The sequence below is a fragment of the Erigeron canadensis genome, chromosome 3 (genome assembly GCF_010389155.1).
Source record: "Erigeron canadensis isolate Cc75 chromosome 3, C_canadensis_v1, whole genome shotgun sequence".
In the NCBI taxonomy this organism is placed as follows: domain Eukaryota; kingdom Viridiplantae; phylum Streptophyta; class Magnoliopsida; order Asterales; family Asteraceae; genus Erigeron; species Erigeron canadensis.
The window spans coordinates 20,037,326-20,052,715 of record NC_057763.1 but is presented as its reverse complement, the minus strand read 5'-3'; positions in this window follow the sequence as shown (position 1 = coordinate 20,052,715).

Genomic DNA, 15,390 nt, shown 5'->3' with positions numbered 1-15,390 from the left:
CAATCGCAACATAAATTTGATTATCGTTTATGTTTTTAGGAACTTGTGTGTAATCATTTAAATAAGAACTTGTGTTGATATTTAATGATTACGTTTGAACTTCAATATTATATCTGTTTGTGTTTTGTATTGTGTTTGTGTGTTATATATTGTTTTGCAGGTACAAGAACATAGAATCAAGGTTTATAAGTGTCGTAGAACACTTAAACGATGATTGGATGTTATGTACGAGCCAAACGAAGTCAAACAAAGAACAATGGGCCGTCCCTCGTGCTGACGTCATCAGCATGAAGGATCAGCCTCATGCTAACGTCAGCATGAGGTAGATCGGTTTGTTTATTGTTTCGGGCCTAATACGTAATTAAGGCCTAAGCCCACACGATCCAATACTTAACTAGTATAAATACAAGACATAATCTACGAAATTAGGTTAATGATTTTCGAATCCTTGTTAATTATTCACGAATTTACGAGCTAAGGTTAATTGTTCCTTTGTGTGTTCTCCTACACACCACAAGCCTTGTGCATCTCCTTGGGTTGATTAATTACTTATTAATTAACAAAAGGCAATAGCAATCTAGTTATCTCAAGAGGATTCCGCACTCTTGACATAACGAATCACGTCTTATTACGATCCACGCAACAATAGGGCACCTTACAAGTGGTATCAGAGCCAGGTTGATTACCAGAAGGTTTAAGATCGTTTGATTAGCTATTGATTGCAATTTTCGTTCGAAATTCGTGTTAATTTGAAAATTCGTGCTCTTGTTCATGTTACTTCGTGCATACGTCAGTACGAAGTGAACTTCGTGTTCGTGATAACGTCATCAGTTCACTTCGTGTTAACTTCGTGCCACGTCAGCGCGAACCACTCTTCGTGACTTAGGTCGTGACTAGTGTTTCGTATACTTCGTACTTCGTGCGACGTGTACTTCATGGAAGTCATACAGCTTCGTGCCACGTGACTTCATACTTCGTGCCACGTCACTTCGTACTTTGTGCCACGTGACTTCATACTTCGTGCCACATGACTTTGTACTTCGTGCCACGTGTCCTTCGTGCTATACGAAATAAGTAGTATTTCGTTTTACTTGAATTCAAAAGATTCGAAATGACGACTTTACCAGCTGCCGCAAACTCACCCAATGCCCTACTTATCAGCCAGATGATCATGCATGATCATGAGGTTGGTCGGGGTAATACACCTCCAAAGCTTTTCCGTATGGAAAATTATTGGATTTGGAAGAGACGTTTTGAAGACTACATTAGTCTCACCGACATGGAAATGTGGCTAGTGATAACTCAAGGTTTTGATTAGCCTTCATATGAGAACGGAGTGATCGGTAGGTATACTTATGCTGATACGCCTATTGAAGAACGTCAAAGATACGCTGTTGAGGGAAAGGCATTGTCCACTCTTACTATGGCCTTACCTCAAGATAGTGTACATTTGTTTAAAAAGTACACTACTTCAAAGGATTTATGGGATGCTCTTGAAAGACAAACTCAATTCATAAAATTAAGGAGCTTAACAAGAAACATAAGCTTGAAAGTTCATTTGTTAAACCAGTAGATCCTAAGAATGGAATTTATGATGCTAGTACTTCTAAAGGATCTAGTCAAGTAAAGTCAACTTGTCCTGTAGATAAGAATATTAAATGTTTTACAATGAAAGGATGTGATACTATTTTTACATCAAATGAAATTGATTTTGAAAAGATCGATCATGACAAGATTGATAAAGTATGGAATAAGGATGAATCTACGTCTAGTGATGTCCCCTTAACTCCATACAAGACTCATAAAAATTCTCAAAAGAATGTACATTTTTCGGGTAAAAATGAGTCAACTGGTTTATCAAAAGAGGAGTCAGCCACAATTGAACTTAAGGAATGTTTAGGCATGACTTCAGCTGAGTTTGATGTTAAAGCTAAGAAAGCAAGAGCTAAAAAATCTTGTTTCTATTGTTATGAAGTAGGACATGTTTATAGTTGCTGTCCAAATAGGAAACGGAGATGTCCTGAAAAGGGTATGTCTTCTGGAGGATCTAGTGACTCAGATATTGTTGCTCATAATAATAGATCTAAGACTCCAAAACGACAGGGACTTTCACAGAATACCACTTCTAGTAGTGTAAGTCCGAGTCGTTCTCGTACACCTCAAAGGAGTAATTCACCAAGAAAGATGGCTCAACAAAATCGATCTCCTCCTTCTAGAATTAATAGTTCGTCTAAATTCTATGATCGATTAGGGAGTCAACCTAGATTTGGTACTCACTCACCAAGGAATTCACCTCCTAAGACTCGTTTCACTTCACCTAAGAAACAGTCTATGACACCATCTTCATCCAAGGCTCCATTACAGAGCGATGGATATTGGACCGAATTAATCATTAGAGATGAATTCGGCAAACCTAAACCTCAAAAGGTTTGGGTTCCCTTCAGAAACTAACCATCTTATCGTCTGATGTGTAGGGAGAACCAAGGAAGCCTATCAGTCTTTGGTATATTGACAGTGGATCCTCTCGGCACATGACAGGGGACAAGAATGTTTTGTCCAATTATGAAGATGTAAATGGTTCGTATGTTAGTTTCGCAGGTCCCAAGGGCGGCAACATCTCGGGCCAAGGTGATGTTGTCAATGGGAAGATTACGCTGGCGAAAGTCAATTATGTGGAACTGTTATCACATAATTTATTAAGTGTTTCTCAGATTTGTGACAAGGGTAACACTGTCCATTTTAATGAGAAAGAAGAACTTATATTGAAACCCGGATATGTTATTCCCGAAGACTGAATCCTGCTAAAAGCTCCTAGGAAGAGAGACATCTATGGTCTTGTGTTAGGTGTTGATGATCCAAAGGAGTCTGTTTGCTTGTTATCAAAAGCAAACGAATCTGAATCTTTGTTATGGCATAGAAGAATGGGACATATCAATTTCCGAAAAATGAATGACATTGTCAAACATGGTTTGGTTGAAGGCGTTCCCATGAAGCGGTTTGGAATGGAAGACAAATGTGTACCTTGTCTGAAAGGTAAACAGCAAAAGTCTGCACATAAACCGAAACAAGAAAATTCTATTGCCAATCCTTTTGAGTTACTTCACATGGATTTATTTGGTCCAGTAAATGTATGAAGTATCGGTGGGATGTACTACTGTTTGGTGGTTACTGATGATTACTCGAGATTCTCATGGGTATTCTTTCTTAAAATCAAAAGATGAAACTCCGCAGATTTTGATAAATTTCTTTGTCGAAACTGAAAACATTTATGGAGTTCGTGTTAAGAGAATCAGGAGTGACAACGGAACTGAATTCAAGAATAACGTGATGGATGTCTTTTGTTTGTCAAAGGGATTCTAACATCAATACAGTTCTCCGTATGAACCACAACAGAATGGAGTTGCTAAAAGAAAGAATAGGACTCTAATCGAGACAGCCAGAACTATGCTTGCAGATTCAGGGCTTCCAACTATGTTTTGGGCGAAAGCGGTGAATACGGTTTATCATATTTTAAATATGGTTACTGTAGTTAAGCGTCATAATAAGACATGTTATGAGCTTCTACATAAAAAGAAACCGAATTTACAGAATGTTGAACCATTTGGTGTACCGTGTACTTTCTAATGATTAACCTAAGACTTAGTGTGATAGGTTATAGTTTTATTATCAAGATCACAACCTAAGATGTAATGTGATAGGTTGTTGATATGATATTTTTGATGTATTGTAATGCATTATACATTAAATATGTTTTAATGTAAGTTTGCATTGTTGAGTTAAACATCAATGAAGAAATGATCGATTTTATGTCAAGATAATAATGTAAGATTTATTTGATACATTATTGTGATGACAAGTTAGTACGGATGATTTATAATTGCATATTCGAGTAGATACAGGCTTTTGGTAACGAGTATCTACATGTTTATGATTCTGGAATTTCTGGAACTTTTCCTTGTTTAAATTTCTGGAAAATTCGTGAAATTTGGCTAAGGAATGACGTTTATCTGAAAATTCAAAATCACCTCGTACTGACGTCAGTATGCCTTGCGCTGACATCATCATGAAGTCCACGAACTGCGTGTTCGGCCCGGCCCATGTGGATTCGAATATATATATGGGTTATTACTATTCATTAATTACCAGTTACTCGAAATTAACCCTAAGTAAATCACACAAACTTCGTCTCCTTCGTGCTACTATTCATTCACACTTCTTTCGATCGATTTCATCCTTTTTCTTGATTATTATCCAGATTTGTTGGTAATTTCATAATCTAGGATAGTGAATTGATGTTTTCACTTTGAAAATTATAAGATTTAAGCCGTTATAATGCCCAATTTTCGATTTTACCTCGAGTGAACAGTAACTCGGACGAACCATGAATTAGATCTTTGATTCTTGATAATTTGGACTTAAAATTAGATTAATTGATGTTTAAACATGTTAAATCTAACAGAAATTTAAGTATACAATTGATAAATCAAGATTAATTGAAGTATTTATGGTTCGGTCACTATTCACACGAAGCACGAAGAACATTCACTTCGTGCTCAATTAATTCCAATTTTAATCAGTTTCTGGGCATGTAATCGAAGTACAACAAGTCCAAGTTGATGTTATTCATTGGTTTTGATCAATTTTAACATCAAATGGAGATGTTTTTGCTTTGTGTTTCTGGGTTCATGCTTGGCTCGTGCTGACGTCACGACGAAGGAAATCCTCCTCGTGATGACATCATCACGAAGTAGACGAGCCAAAACCCTAAATTTAAGTTTTGTTTATTCTAACTTTTGTTTTTCTTGTCGTTTTTTGTTTGTTTTTGTGCAGGTATGGCAAGACAAGGTAATAACGCTCGTGTGTTCGTCAAGGAGCACAGTGCCGCACTCGATCTCAGCATTACACAGACGGGGTGCACTTCAGAGTTTCATGGTGTCCTACAATTTCTTGCACGTTCTCGTGTTCATTTTGCAGTAACAGAGAACCCTCCGTTGGTGATTAGTCTCATTCGGGAGTTTTGGAACTCAGCCCGTTCAGTGCAGATGGGTGCTCATACATACATTCACACTACTGTTGGAGGACGTTCTTTCTCGTTTTCGGCTGGAGACTTACGGGCGATATTACACTTAGGTGATGTCGAGATACAGCAAGGTCCGACTGAGTTTTCTGAGGAATTCTGCGACGGTGCTCTACGTCGTATGGGGTATACTGGTGCTATTTCTCACCCATACTTCAGGAATCATCTTCGTGGCAAATGGAAGCTTCTTGCTTACTATTTTTTGAGGGCCATTAGTCATCGGAGTACAGGCTATGACCAGATGAATATACAGAGTGCTTCTCAGATGGTTGCTTTGGTGCTGAACAAGCCATATAGTTTCTCTCAGTACATTTTTGATAATTTGGAGAAGCAGTTGAGGTCATTTGGTACAGACAAGAAATTCTTTCTGTTTCCAAGATTTGTGATGATCATAATTCGTCACTTTGCAGCTGATTTGCCATTTGACGGTCCTACGTTCAATTTAGGTAGTCTTACTTATAAGGCATTTGTTGAAAGCACTTGTCGGGTAGAGATCATCCGATACATGTTGATAATCCATCATTGTTCGGACACTTGATCAATCCTAACTATGTTGCACCCAGACAAGGTTGGGAGGATGAAGAACCCGTTGCTGCTGCTGCTGCTGGTGATGATCAGGCTCGAGAAGATCCTCATGAAGAACGAGCTGGTCAGTTTGAGGGACTTAATGATGTTCCTTTATATGCTGGTAATCTAGAGCATGATTCAGATATGGATGCTCTCATGGAGGATATTGATGATCCTACAGATCTTGTACCACCATCTACTGGAGTTTCTGCTTCTACCTCTGCTCCAGTTGGTGTTGATGTGGGTCCTTCAGAAGTTCCGGTTAATGTTGTTGAGGATTCAGAAGATGAAGAAGAGGAAGAGAGGCTGCTGAAGCGAAGAAGAAGACATGCAAGATCTCAGGCTGAAGTTGATAGAGAGTTTGCTGCTTATAATGAAGCCATGGAGAGGTCTCATGCACCTTCTGTTGGTGATACTCCATTGGTTGCTGCTTTAAGAGCTTCTGTCTCTGAGATTCCTGTTTCTGTGTCTGCTCCTTTTGCTGCTGGTGTTGTTGTTGGGGAGAGAAGGTTGAGACCAAAGTTTATAATAAGAGGAATTGGTTCTCGCGCACAAGTTGTTACTGAGGCTACAACTGTTACGATTCCTACTGCTCCGGAGTCTACAGTTTGTCAGAAGCCAGAGCCGACACTTGTTGCTCCTAGGCCTTCGTCTGCTCCTATTCAGGCGACAGTTCCTGTTTCGACAATAATGGGACGTCTGTTGGCTCCTCTGCAAAGACCACAGATGCCTCCCACAGGAACTTTCAGTGCTCGTATGCCTTCGTCTGAAGCTACGATGCCACCTCAGGCCTCTACATCTGATGTTGCTTCTACGTCACGTCCAGTTGCTCCAGTTCAAGTGCAGCTGAGTCGTTTATTTTCAGAGAAAAAGATGTTGGAGATGAGGGTCACAGCTTTGGAGAGTCAGCTAAAGCTCCAAGCTGCTAAGCATCAAGAAGAGATGGACATAATGACAGCTCTTGTTCATTCTCTTGGTTCTAGACTTGACCAATTCTTGGCTCAAGAGGGAGATAAGAGTGGTTGTAAGGATGATGAGCTAGCAAGTAAGTCAAGAGATGATGATCATCAAGATCAAGATCCAGCTCAAGGTCCAAATCAAGCACAACCAGATGTTGGTGAGCCAGAGAATAGAAGTCAAGGTCAAGATACTGCTGGTGATGCTATGGATACAGAGACTGCAAACATTCAGGGGGAGTCATCAAGACAAAGAGAGTCAGAGATTGTTGGTACAGCTGGTGCTAGTACTTCTAGGACTCAAGATAAATGCAAAGCTGTGATGGCCGCTCCAGATGCAGATCCTGATGATCCTAACAATGATGATGGGGAAGATTCCAATTCAGGTAACTCCGATTCTAATTATGATAGAATAGAAAGGGAGATAGTGAATGATCCTCATAATCATATAGAAAAATAAAATCTTAGCAAAGGAAAATCTACTCAGGATAGTGAGTCAACTAAGACTGATTCTACTACCAATGCCTCTACAGAGTCAGATTTGCACCCTTTAATTGTGCATAGACTAGAAAAGAGATTGGGATATGATCCACAAGCTCATATGAGAGCTAGAGCAGAGATTATGGATTATGATGATTATTATGATCCAGGATCACTTAGGGATCAAATGAAAGAGCAGTCAGGGTTAACTCATACATCTTCAGAGTCAGAGTCAGATTCGGATTCAGATTCGGATTATGAACCTTAGTGCTAATGATTTTTATTTTTGTTTTTGTAATAATTATAAGATAAATATGAATGTATGTGTTACATTATATTTATGATATAATATTATTGTTGTAAGTTAAAATAGATAAAGATTATAAGATAAATATTAATGTAATTGTTACATTGTATTTATGATATAGTATTATTTATTTTAATTTCTTTTATGTATTTATATTATTTTATTATGTCTTGACTTATGATTTATGTTCTTTATCTTTGTATATGTAAATCGTTTGAATTGCAGATAAGCTTCAAAGGATAGGTGCATTGGACGATCTTGATGCTGAAGAAGATCTAGAAAGTATCGATGATGAAGATTTGGAAGAAGGAGAGTTTATTACTTCGGAAGCTGATAGAAAAAGGTTGCTTGAGACACCTTATGACTTTGATCGTGTCTTTAATGAAGATGAAGTCATTCAAGTTGAACCAATAGCTGAAGTGGAACATCTCAATCTCAATCCAATCAGAGATAGTCCAGATGAACCTAAGAATGCTGCAAGTTTCAGATTTGCTGTATATGCAAATATAGTTGATGAAGGACATGATAATATTTTTGATCTATTCTGGAATATAGATGCTACGTGAGAGGTTGAGCTTGGAAGATTTAATATACCTCCGGTGCAGCAAGATCATGAGTTTATTATTAATAGACTGATTCCAGGTTATAGAGGACATACTTTGATGATACGTGATACGTATAAACCATCAATGTTTTGGGAGTATATCTCAGACAAGGATGCACCCAAATATTTCTCAGTGATACAAAGTTGGTTCTATGATCATAGAATCAAATTGTTTATTATCAAGAGAAAGGAGGGATGCCAGTACATGTCGATGAGTCAAAAACACTTACACTCTCTCAGTGATTTTGACATGATAGATTTGGGAAGACGCTGGTTCTTTAATCTTCAGAGCAATGAACTTGCAGATTTCTACTGGAATAGATTCAGAGAAGAAAGAATTAAGAATTTCAGTGATAGAGGTCTGAAGCCAGAAGAAAGGTTAATTAAGCCAACACCTTTGAAGAAGATTAAGAATCCAGATGGCACATTTTGTTTTAAACAACGAAGGATTAAATGTGTTAAGAAGGTTCCCGCTATCAGATGGGATCAAGATATGCTGACAGAGATGACATTTTGGCAGATAGATATCAAGTCAGGAGAAGCACAGATGTTTGTTGAGGATTCACAGAAACAGATGTTGCTACGCATGTATGATCCGATGCAGGTTGTCAATTTGTCAAGAGGTGATCAGAGAAGACTTTTGAACACACCTTGCTCAGCAGTGTAATTTTGGAGAGTTGAAGAAAGGCGTTATCGCAATATTCTCGCACATTGTCTGCAAGACAGAATTCATGCGAATAGCACCAGACTTTTGTTCAATGGATAGCTTTGAAGTTCAAGTTCGAAGACTTTAAAGAGATCTAGTTGCAATCGTCAAGGGGGAGTCTGTAGATGCAGATTCGTTGTGACAATCGCAACATAGATTTGATTATCGTTTATGTTTTTAGGAACTTGTGTGTAATCATTTAAATAAGAACTTGTGTTGATATTTAATGATTACGTTTGAACTTCAATATTATATCTGTTTGTGTTTTGTATTGTGTTTGTGTGTTATATATTGTTTTGCAGGTACAAGAACATAGAATCAAGGTTTATAAGTGTCGTAGAACACTTAAACGATGATTGGATGTTATGTACGAGCCAAACGAAGTCAAACAAAGAACAATGGGTCGTCCCTCGTGCTGAGCTCATCAGCATGAAGGATCAACCTCATGCTGACGTCAGCACGAGGCAGATCGGTTTGTTTATTGTTTCCGGCCTAATACGTAATTAAGGCCTAAGTCCACACGATCCAATACTTAATTAGTATAAATACAACACCTAATCTACGAAATTAGGTTAATGAATTTACGAGCTAAGGTTAATTGTTCCTTCGTGTGTTCTCCTACACGAACCACAAGCCTTGTGCATCTCGTTGGGTTGATTAATTACTTATTAATTAACAAAAGGCAATAGCAATCTAGTTATCTCAAGAGGATTCCGCACTCTTGACATAACGAATCCAACCCATATTATTATATAAAAGTTATTAAATATATATCTGCGTCAAATACACTAATTGTTCGTGACATTTTAAGATAAGACTTTTTTTTAAATTTGTAAATTTAAATATAAAAATACTGATAAAGTTAAATTAAAATAATATAATTTTAAAACATTATACATATATTTATTTTCATCTTTATCTTTATATATATATAGCTAGATTAAACCCGTACGTTATACGGGGCTAACGACAAATGTAAATAAAAAGTAATTGATGGTTATATTATTATTCATTGTTTATGATAATATAAAAATTATTAGATTGCGACTCTAAATAATAAGATAAATGTTACCTATGTTAAAGCATGACGACTTTAATTAGGTTTATAAAAAGAAATTTTTCCCTATATAACTAAAAGATGGATAGTTTGCACATGTTAAAACCGTTAACAAATTTAATGATACGAAAAGCTATAGTCTAAATCAAATCTTAACTTAATGTTGATATCCATTACCTATTTATTTGACATTTAGTTATTGCTTAAAATTCATTAAACATTATTTTAGGAGAAAAAGTATTGATATTAAGTATTAAATTAAATTTAAAATAAGCAAAATTTATAACAATACACAATAAAACCGATACAATATGTATGTATATAAAAGTCATCGATACATATACTTGTAGATAAATGTAAATTCTATTTAGTTGTAAATAAATCAATAGAGTTAATTTCACGGATCATCCATGTGGTTTACCCAAAAAATGGCGTTTCGTCCTTGTGGTTTAGAAACGACACTGGTGATCCTTTATAGGAGGATAAGGTTCAATGTAGATGCAGATTCGTTGTGAACTGTAATTGTGAAAAGGTTGGAAGATCTGGCCAAAGAAGGTGATAGCCCTGTAGATTCGTTCCCATGGTTCGATCCTTCCCAGTAAAATGCGGCGTGTTCGAATTCTGATCGCTTTTACGCGAGAAAGGGGGACCACCCTCTAAGCCTAAGTATTCCTCAATGACCGATAGCTTGTGACAATCGCAACATAGATTTGATTATCGTTTATGTTTTTAGGAACTTGTGTGTAATCATTTAAATAAGAACTTGTGTTGATATTTAATGATTACGTTTGAACTTCAATATTATATCTGTTTGTGTTTTGTATTGTGTTTGTGTGTTATATATTGTTTTGCAGGTACAAGAACATAGAATCAAGGTTTATAAGTGTCGTAGAACACTTAAACGATGATTGGATGTTATGTACGAGCCAAACGAAGTCAAACAAAGAACAATGGGTCGTCCCTCGTGCTGACGTCATCAGCATGAAGGATCAATCTCATGCTGACGTCAGCACGAGGCAGATTGGTTTGTTTATTGTTTCGGGCCTAATACGTAATTAAGGCCTAAGCCCATACGATCCAATACTTAACTAGTATAAATACAAGACCTAATCTACGAAATTAGGTTAATGAATTTACGAGCTAAGGTTAATTGTTCCTTCGTGTGTTCTCCTACACGAACCACAAGCCTTGTGCATCTCCTTGGGTTGATTAATTACTTATTAATTAACAAAAGGCAATAGCAATCTAGTTATCTCAAGAGGATTCCGCACTCTTGACATAACGAATCGCGTCTTATTACGATCCACGCAACAATAGGGCACCTTACATTCAGGGTCAGTCCTTTATGTTAACGTCTGTTTGCTGGGCTCCGTTTTCTCCCTCACATGCTTTCCATGTGAGGGTATTTATGTCTTTTTCCTTCCTAAATGATTAAACTTGATAATTTTCTAAAATACTCCGTACCTTTTTCTTCAACCTTCCACCTTCTTGTTCATAGAAACATGGAAAAATGTACATGAAAGAGTGAAGGAAAGAGGAAGTATTGTTGCCAGATGTAAATCGCGTTTATGTTTCTGTGTAGTTGTTTTTGTTGTTGCTTTAAGTCAACAACTTTATTTTAATCCAAACATTGTTGCTAGGATGTAAACAAAAGAGTTTATAAAATAGGAGGAAAGTTGGGGTAAAAAGACGTAAATATCCTCACGTGGGGGAGAAAACGGAGCTCAATAAATGGACGTTAAAATAAAGGACTGATCCAGAACCTTATCCTCCTATAAAGGATCACCAGTGTCGTTTTTAAACCATAAGGATGAAACACGACTTTTTGGGTAAACCACAAGGACGATCCATGAAATTAACTCTAAATTAATATAAACCATTAAAAAAAGCCGGTCAACATTTGTTTTGGTACGAAAAGATATACTCTAATTCGAATAATCTTAATTTAATCATGAGATATGTATCACCTTTTTATATGACATTTAGTTATAGTTATTATCTAATATATGCTCAGCATTATTTTAGGGGAAAAGAATATTAATATTAAATATTAAATTAAATTTAAAATATCAAAAGTAAGCAAAAATTATAAGAGTGTGACAAATAAGCAAAAATCCTAATTGTCATCCAAAAAACAGTGCCACATAGGCTATTTTATATCCTCTCTTAGTTATATAGAGAAAAAAAACCAACTGACTTAATAACTTATTAACCAATTACAAAACTTAATTTGATAAAATTAAGATTTGATGATGTCATTTTTGAATTAAATTGTGTTGAATTAATTAATATAACAGCCGTAACACCTGATATATTATATTATATCTTATATTAAGAATGGATTTTATAATTATAGCGTAAAAGTAATTATGACATCATCAAATTTAATTTGGAAGAATAGAGTACTGTGATTGGTCAATAAATGATCAAGTAAGTTGTCTTTTATTATATATAAAGATAAATGTATGAATTTTGAATAGTACAGTGAATGAGTGAATTGATGTAATACCCCAAGATTTTAAGGTAAAAGAAATTAACCCTTTTCATAGTTTTGACATTAAATTAATTTTCTAGTATTTTATTTTTGGATATGGGATTAATTTAGTGGAACTTTAGCGGATAGCGGGTAAAATACCCACCAATTTGAGAAGTGGGTCATGGCACCCATTGGAAGTGCCAGACACTTATTTGATTTTGAGTCATATATCCAATTCTATCTTTTTCTTCCTCCCATGCATTCCTTCTCAATTTCTTTCAAAATCAAAGGATAATTCATCCAAGTAGAAGATAAAAATCATTCTTAATAATCATCACCATCTTTAATCTCCTTTCAAGAATTAAAAGTTAGGGTTTGTGGGTTTTGGTGGTGGTGGCCGAATTTCAAGAGGAAAAAGGGAAGAGGAAGAATTTTCCATTTAAGTCTTGAATATGCTTTTGTTGTGAGGTATTGATTTCCCCTAACCTAAGTTTCACTTTCTTTTTGGAATTAGGGTTCATAGAGTAAACCAATTTGGGGGTTTTTACCAGGAAATGAATTATGGTTAATTTTCTCCAATTCCTTAGTTAACCTAGTTGTCATTGAGTTATATGATGTGTTTGATTATGAAATTGATAAGTTCATGTGATAAATTGAGTTTGTAAGAAAAGATGAATATTACTAGTTATTGATATGTGAATGAAAATGGTAGGTTGAACTGCCTAATGTCATAGTTAAAGATAAAAGTAACTTAATGACAAATGGGTTGGGTTTTGGGTTTAGAAAAGGCTAGTGATTGAGAATGGCTAGGTTGAACTAGTCAAGTTGTGAATGTAAGCTTATGCATTTTACGATATGATTTTAGGTTGAAGCTTGCTTGTGCTTGTTGTTTAGCGTTATTCTCTTTGTTGCGGAGGAGGTGAGTATATTTGCATACCCTTATGTATACGTTGGGTCAATTACCATGAGATGTGAATGTTCCAAGCATGGTAATTGATTTGGCGTCAAGCCCATGTGGGGCATTGTTTATGAGGCCTAAGAACCTCCGGGGCCTAAAAATCCCGAAAGTTGATATGATATGAGGCCTAAGAACCTCCGAGCCCTAGAATCCCGATAGATGCGATTGTTTAGCTTATATGGATCCATATATGTATTGTTTGTGTGCAAGGTGAATATGTAAATGTGACATGACGATGCCATAGGTTACATGTGAAAGTCCTTGTACTATGCCCTCCTTCGTTTTCGTAAATGTATGCAAGTATATTCACTAAGTCTTTGCTTATATCTTAGTTGTTTACACTTTTATAGGTAGTTCCGGAAGAAGGAACTAAGTGTGTTGATAAGCTTGAAGTTGTAGATATCTTTTGAAGAACTTGAAGGTAATTAGGTCATTCTCGAACGAATGACGATCTTTTGGTAAAGAAGCTTAGACGTCCCACACCTCATGGATCATGGTACATTTTGGTTTGAGGTCATGATTCGGTAATATTTCTGTAAATGTCCAAGTTGTAAAGTCTTTGAAAAATGGTATTGTCGTTTTTGGGCGAAAATGTTGCCAAAACGGGTAAATGACCCGTTAGGGTTGTTCTTGGATTTGTGAAACATGTTATTTGTAATTGCGTTTGAAATGTGCCTACTTTGTTGTTGGAAACCTCTAAAATGTGTTTTGAGAAGTTTGTTTTGAAATTTGAAGGTTGCAAGTTGTTCAAGGTCGAAATGAGTATTAGGGTTACTGTCAGGTGGCTCACTGCGGCGCAGTGGGGGTGACTTTGCCCACTGCGGCGTAGTGGATTCCCACGGAAATAATTTTGGTTCCTCCCACTGCGGCGCAGTGGGAGATGTGTCGAACCCACTGTGGTGCAGTGGGGCATGTTCATGCTCTGGCCGAGGATTTCCACTGCGGCGCAGTGTGGAGTTCTCAACCCACTCCAGCGCAGTGGGGTTTACAAAAAAAAAGAAAATTTTTTTCTTATACTTTTGGTTTATCGAGTTTGGTCCTTTCAATTGTTGATTTAATGATATGTGCATATGGTATGGGTGATGATGATGTAGTATGTATTATCATACTACTAAGCGAGAAGCAAAACTTTAATAATTACTTGTTCTTTTAAGAGTTAGATCATCCCAGATGATCATGGCTCAAGATGTCTCGGCTAAAAGGTTCATTTTATTAGAACATAGTCATTTAAAGGGGTAAATGGATGAGAATTCTATAAAGATCTTTTTCTTAAAAGGACATTTTTGCACTCATTGGTTTCATGTACAGTTTTAATACCCAGCACACACTTCGTATTAAACTCATGTCTTATCCTTACAAGGTAACTAATTGCCGTCTTTTTTTCTTTTTAAGGATTAAGATTTAGCTAGTATTGGGTTGAGCTGCCCTCAAAGGTTGAAATTGTTAAATGGGATAGTTTCGGGCTGACAGGCTCGGCTCAAATGATAAACTTGTTGGATACTTGAATGTTGGATGGCATTTTCGTACCAATGCAAATTCTAATAAATCGAGAATTATTATTTTTAAACAAACATAAGGATAATATTATTTTTAAACAAACATAAGGATAATATTAGAGAAATGCTAAACATACAAACAAATTATAAACTGAGTTGTCAAATATTGTGTACCAATTAAAATAAAGTCTATTTTCTCTTTCATGTTTTTTTCCCCTGAATTTTATTGTTGACACCTAAATTTATTAAGTTTTATTTGTAATCTATTTGTAACTCTAGGTATTTTGCGTCACCTATTTTTTTCCTTGTATGGCTTGTCAACTTTGGGTAGTGACTAGTGACATATCCTTTTACCCATTTTTGAAATAATTTTCATAGTGTCTTAACTAAATGTACGTAATCTACTAATTTTCTCATAATTTCATTATCTGATTGTATCATATGTCATAATATATTATTTTTTTTTGAACTGCAATATTATTAAGATAATTAAGATAAATTGTAAGTAGATTGGTTAAAGGTAATAAATTATTAACTAAGATGACCGCATTCTATTGTCCACTTCATCATTACATTTTTCTTTTATGAGCAATCAGCTGATGTGTTTTTTTTATTGATCGCTCAACTGTCAACATTGTATTTTTTTTACTTGTTATTCTTGTCCAATAATCGGATATATATATATATATATAGGTTTTAGATAAAA